The sequence below is a fragment of the Pseudorasbora parva genome, chromosome 10 (assembly GCF_024679245.1).
Source record: "Pseudorasbora parva isolate DD20220531a chromosome 10, ASM2467924v1, whole genome shotgun sequence".
Taxonomy (NCBI): Eukaryota; Metazoa; Chordata; class Actinopteri; order Cypriniformes; family Gobionidae; genus Pseudorasbora; species Pseudorasbora parva.
This window is the reverse complement of record NC_090181.1, coordinates 14,018,547-14,026,009: the sequence shown is the minus strand read 5'-3', so window position 1 is coordinate 14,026,009 and position 7,463 is coordinate 14,018,547.

Below are 7,463 nucleotides of genomic sequence, written 5' to 3'. Positions count from 1 at the left end.
TTTCTCTGAAAAGAGAGTAAAGACAAAGGTATGTGCATGTGTGTGTGTGCAAGTTTCTAAGAAGCACTGTGCAGGGGAACAACCTTAGAGAAGTTTGCCTATGCTAAAGAAAGAACTGCCCACTACTCTTATTACACAGTGTACTCTCAGTACACTCTCTATTTCATAATGATGATCCATTGATCTCTCCACTGGATGAACCAGCACACTAGAGTACATTCCAGAAACACTGGCTCGGTTTCTAAGAATCAGTGAATGTGATTTAGAGGGTCTGGGGTCTGAGCAGTCCAAGGAGACTTCTAATGCTCTGTGTGATAAGAGTGCAGAAAAATAATAGTAAAGGAACTGAATAAAATTTGTTGACATGGCAGTCGAGATACTAATAAACACTGATATATTTAAATTTCATACTATATTTTGATTTGTTTAGCTGTCTCTTGTCAGTCATACTGTAACACTTTATTTAAAAAAAAAAAAAATCACTATTTACAGTAGATGTAAATACTATCTTATATGTTCTAGTCTTAAACCTGTCCATATGGCTCTTTACATTTTGGTCTATAAGCTTAGCACGTGACTGACGGTGAAACAACTTTACCAAGAAAGCTCATGAATACATTCACGTGGAGGAAGGGGGAGTCATCTGGGTTGGGCTGTCTCCACCAATCAGAGAGGGGGCCTGTGACACAAGACGTGGGGTCATGTGTTGACTAAACTGCTGACCTTACTATTGTAAGAGGGAAGAGTGACAGTGAGACTCTTCTGTGAAATGGGGCCTGTTTTTCTGCATCAAGCCATTGTGTTTTTGACGTCCTGGGGCAGCACAGTATGTACCATAGGCTATAAAACGAGATCCTGCTCAGTTAGGATGACAGATTGGGTTGTAAACAAGTGGAGGAAGTATATTTGAGTGTGTGAATGTCCAAGTTCATAGGTCAAAAACACTGTACTAATAAGGAGTTAGGACTGTCACTTGATTAAAAATGTTATTCGATAATTACATGCTATGTTGATTAATTATTCCAATTGATTATATATATATCAATATTTGCTGAAATAAGCGGTTACACTTTATTTTAAGGTGTCCTCTTTACAGTGTTATTATACATATATTAATCAACTTCAAGTTACTATAGAAATGGTGATTTAGGATGATTTAGAATAAATCAGTGAACAGACAGCATGCAACTCTGCACTCTCAAAAAATCAAAAGTGCTAAATCAAACGTATATATATATATATATATAATAAAAATTGTTTGAAAAATGTACTTTATATAGATATATGTATTTTAAAACTGCTGTCTGTAACTTTTTTGTGTTCAAGATTTACAAAAAATATATATATTGAGAATGTACAACATGAATACATTTTCCAAACCGTGTTTTTTTAAATTATTATTATTATTTTTTTTATGGTACATATATAATAAGTGTTTATATTGGGACTATTTCAGACCAGACTGCACTCTCAGAAAAAAAGGTCCACTGCTGTCGCTGGGGCAGTACCCTAAGGTACAAAAGTGAAAAGGTACATCTTTGTACCTTACTCACCCCTAAATGGTACATATTAGTACCTTAAAAGGTACATATCAGTACTTTAAGAGTGCAAATTAGTACCTTAAAGGCACATAGTAGAACCTTAAAGGTACATATTAGTACTTTTCGGTTTTGTACCTTAGGGTACCGCCCCAAATGTACCTTTTTTTTCTGACAGTGCATGGTAAGAGCTGCTGTGGAGGAGCACAGTCCCTGCATGACTCGCCATAGACATAAACAAAGATAAGTAGCTCCGTAATGTTCTTACGCAATACAAAGCAGAACTGTTTATTAACCACTAGAGCGCAAAAAGTTACGGACTGCAGCTTTAGTATGGACACTTTCTATAAAATAAAACACAATAACAATAATGCTTGCAATTAAAATAATAGAATTTCTTGATTCTATACGTTTTGGAGCTATATGTTCATAACGATAAGGGTTTTAAAAACATTTTTTATTCACAGTTTCTACCCAATAATATATTTTGTAACTTGGCATTAACAAATGTATATTCATTATAAAAATGGTATTGTGTTTTTCATTGTTTCAAGAGTTTCAAGGTTTAAGAGTTCAAGGTCTACACATTACACTATAGGCTTCTTCATATAGTTTTTCCTTGATATATGAGGAAGAGAATGTGGGAAACTGGTTGTTCGATGGGAAACAAGCAGTTGTTGGGGGGTGGGGGTTAAACCACTGGAGTTTTTGGTCTAAGTACAGGAACATGTTGAAGTTGCAGGAACATGAGTGGTGATATCTTGTCTCTCCTAAACCCGTCCTCACACAACACAGAGTGCAAAACTGGAAACCAAAGAACAGGCTTGGCTGGACGTTCATGCTGATGTCTGTTTATAGTCAATCAAGCTAAAGAGCTGTTCTCAATCTCAAAACATAGCAAAACCGTTTCCCTCGTCTCAGCACAAGCAGATGCTTGCTCTGCTGCAGTGCTATTGAGCTTTACATCAGTTATTTCAGTCGTGACGTAGGATTGGCCATAATTAACTTCAAATGCATGGCTTAAAAGATGGTTGCATTACATGAATCACAATAAACTTGCATCTGTTGTAAAAAACAAAGATACACATAAGGACAAAGTACTCAAGGTCAAATATTAAAAGCATATTTTGTGTTCCATCAACCTATAGCACAATTGAGGTTAGTTCTGCATTCATTTTTTTTAAGAAAATGTAAAAATCTAGTTTGTATTTGTATTTAATCACTGCGCACTTCCAAACAAACACTAACAAGGGTTCTTAAAATATGAATCATTCATGAATCATAACCATAATGAACACAGCATTATGAATATACAACAGCATACAGCTCCTGACCTTCACTTGCTCCTGCTGAACACTTATGATTTATCCCAGATATTGCCTGACCTTTAATTAAACATCTGATGTTTCTTTTTTAATTAAATGATAAGATTGTGCAGACATCCTATTAACACACACTTTGAAGAATGACATCGCTCAAATGTTATGCAAACCTGTCTATTTGGAAATGACCGTGTAACCTGACACAATGACGCACTCGATGCTCTTTGATTCTAGGTCACATAACAGACTGTAAGCAGACACACGCTCATGGTATCCCTGCCGATGACCGACCGTTCGTGCCAAACGGACATTTGATTTGCAGACGGCAAAACACCTCGTGTTCCATAAACTAATAAATAAACATAACATAATACATATTCAAATCATGTTCAATTATAGTCACATATGCAACATATCTCAAATACATGCATATTAAAAGCTTAATATGCTTATATGCACTTTTGTTGTAATCTGCTGATGATTCATTCTTAAAATGAGAATCTTATTTGAAAATAAGAGCAATCACTGTTTCAGAACAATCATTCAGGCTACAATCAGCACAAAAGCTACTCTCAAAAAGCTCAAACTGTTAAAGCTTTAAATACAATAAAGCAATTAAAGTACGTCTCTATAATAATGTCAAATCCAGAAAGACATTTTTCAGTGTTTTAGTCCATCATACTGAATACTAAACTGACAAATGTTACCCATGTCCAGCTCGTCTCATTTGGGATGAATATCTCATCGTAGCCTTCCACTTGATCCTCTGCTATCATGATTCCATTATCCACTCGCTTATATGAAATAAGCCTTTATTATGATGCTAAGACTAGTCCTTACACAATGCTTGTGCTAACAACTGAGCAGTGAGCTATATACTGGGCTTGAAGGTGTTTTCATATACTAATTTTACCAAGCGTGTTCTTGGAATGGTGTCCACAGGCGAAACTTGAGAGGTCTGGCATGAAGAGCCCCAAGCGGTCAGACCCTCCCTTTGAGAGGGGATATCACTATAGCTTTCTCACAATTAGTATATAATCACCCACAAAGATGCACACATGATCTATAGACCAACCATAAACATGTGTACAGCCAACTCAACAAACTGATGCTATTGAGAAAAGTTTTTCTGTGATATCATGACTTTTTCATTGCTTCACTTGTAACATTAAAAATGGAATCTGATTACATAAGATCAAAAAAGTAATCCGATTACATAAGATCAAAAAAGTAATCTGATCACGTAATGCATGTTACTTGTAGTGCATTACTTTACTTGTAACATCAAAAATGGAATCTGATTAGGGAGTTTTAGTTTATTAAACTTTTGTATAAAATCAATATCACACTCCTAATAACACTGTTGGTAATTCATATTTGGCACTACAGGTGCCAAGTACACTAGCAAACACTGTAGGACAGTTGTAGTTTATGTAAAAAAGTGATATAAACTATTTTCATACAAAAAACACACACATACACACATTGAAGTTGATCTACTTTTTGTTTAGTTAAAATTGTTTTTTTATGATGGATTTTCATTTTTTAAATAAAAGTTCAGTCTGGAACAGAAATAATACAAATAAACGTAGTCTAAAAAGTCTAACAAAACAAGAAAAGAAAAAAAAACTAAAATGTAAAATGTTTAAGTTATAATAAAACTGTAAGTGAATTTTTATAAGGTTGTAAATTATGACAGAAATAATTGCTGAAGTTAAAGTTATTAAAAAGGCCTTAACTTACAATTAGGCTGCAACAACTGTAGGTCTGATTATAAAAACGTTATTTTTAAGTTGTACATGTTACAGTTCCAGGGACCCGTCAGATCATGTCACATGTCATTTCAGGAGGGGCCGGTTCTGCGGTTACTGTGACTCTCTCTGTGAGACTGACCCTTACCCCACCAGACACGGTCAGAATGTACACTTGCAACACGAGGCACCATTTTCACACGCTTCAAAGAAGAAGCCATAAATTCACACCAAATGACAGACTGGATATTTCTTCTTAAACTATTGTGTATAGAGATAGGCTAGTGATTCAATGACTAAAGATGAATGTGGTCAGCACAAATCCACGCACACACACATTCATACACTGATCTGATTACAGGTACACAATGTTCAAATGTTAATTTAGGTTCAAACATTCCTGCAGTATTTTAGAATTTTTTTAGTTTAACTATTTCCCAAAATACTATTTAACTAGACCAAAAATGCCACACATACTAAGTACAACTACAATATGATGGATATTTTAAATAAGCTCAGACAAAAAAGGTTGAGATACTCAGTAACCAGAGTGGATCCTTTTCCAAACGATTTGTGATCGGATATCTATCGGTGATACCAATGTGGATTGGAACTGCAAGCTGCAGTCATGTATGTGGGTGGTCATAACTGCAGGATCCATATAAACATGACACGCGCTGTGGTTGCTGTAAAAGATTTTAGTGACACATTGATGTCCCTTATTAACTGAATGATGAATGGTACATGTACCTGTTACATAACATGCCCTGAGAACATAGAAGGTATAATTATTCACCCGTTTTGCCATCCAGAATATAACGTTGAGCAGATGTGTTGTTATGGAAACTGAATTTATCTGAGTATTAGCTCTTTCACGCATAGATGTCACTACAGTGGACATCTATTCAAAAAGCCATTTTTGTATATGCATGAGTTTTAATTGCACAAATGTACATCAACCACTACAGTGAACACGAGTGCTTTGTCAGAATATCCATCCATTCCTTCAATCCTAGGTGACTCTTGCAGGTAAAACAAATTGTTGTAACATCTAAGGAGTCATATCTTGTTCAATTTCCAATAATGGTTTTATATTGGAAGAAAATCACCTGTCCACAAAATAGGACATCACGCAGCTATATTTCAGTTTTAATTACAATTCATACTAATTCTGTGACTCTTGCTCTTGAAAATACTTCATCTGCAGTAACTTTTTTTGGTTGTATTTAAATGTATTTCTGTTATTAGAATGTAATTTGCAGTTACATCAAAAAAGTAATCTGATTAGGTAATGCATGTTACTTATATTGCGTTAATTGTAACATCAAAAAGTAATCTGATTACATAACATCAAAAAGTAATCGGATTATAATGCATGTTTATTGTAATGTGTTACTTTACCTGTAACAACAAAAAAGTAATCTGATTGTGTAATGCAAGTTACATGTGATGTTATTTGTTACATCAAAAAAGTAATCTGATTGTGTAATGCAAGTTACATGTGATGTTATTTGTTACATCAAAAAAGTAATCTGATTACATAATGCATGTTACTTGTAATGCATTACTTTACTTGTTACATTAAAAAGTAATCTGATAACGCAATGCATGTTACTTGTAATGCATTACTTTACTTTTAACAGCAAAAAAGGAATCTGATTATGTAATGCATGTCAATTGTAATGCATTGCTTTACTCAAAAAGTAATCTGACCCTAACCCCGCTAGTTTTTTCCTCTCAGTGTGCTGGTCGAACAGGAACAAACTTAATTGCATTTACAATAATTGTAAAAGTATTTAATTGAAGTATTATATTATTGGTGTGTATATATATATATATATATATATATATATATATATATATATATATATATATATTACAAAGTTTTCACATAATTGTATTAATTGTTTTGTAAAATACACAAAGTATTACTGTTATTTCTGTATTATGTTTAATATAGTAGGCCTAACTCTTCAGTTAAAACCAAAAACACACACTTTCCACTCAAGTGGACATCTTAAAATATCTTTGAAAAAAATGTGTAAAGAAGTTTCTATATTGTTTTTCAAGCCATAAGAGCAATACAAACACATAGGGAAAGGGAACAAAAGGGAAACCTGACTGAGGTTGTCATAATTCATGCATGTTTTTTTGGAGGCAAGGACAACTGACATTGTGAACTTGCAATGTCAATATTTCAAGCATATTTTGAAATAACCAGTTTACTTTCACAATGCAGCGACCCCAAGGTTTACACTGCAAAAAATGCTCTTCTTACTAAGTAATTTTGTCTGGTTTCTAGTCTAAATATAATAATTCTTAAATCAAGATGCATTCACTTTGTAAGTAAAATGACAAGATTTTTTCTTGTTTTGTTGAAAATAAAATCAAAATGAAGTGAGTTTTTCCTTTAAACAGGCAAAATGATCTGCCAATGGGGTGTGAAAAATAATCTTGTTTCTGATTGAACTCGTGTTTCTTTTTTCCGTCCCAAACAGAAATAAGATTATTTTTCTCACCCCATTGGCAGATAATCTTTCTTGTACACGTGAAAATAAAACTCAAATGCATTTTGATATTTTCCCCCAGAAAACAAGAAAAAATATCTTATGTCATTTTACTCATCTAGTAACTGCATCTTGATGTAAGAATATTTAGATAATTGGACTGGAAACAAGAATAAAATATGAAATAAGAAGAGCATTTTTTGCAATGTAGTGCTCCCTGTTGGGCATATTCATTACACAAGAGCTAAGAAAAGGATTGTGGTTGTTCTGCCCTCTAGTGTTCATAGTGTGGTACAGCTGCAAAAGCATTTGGAAAAGAAACAATTCTGAGCGGATAACTGGAAA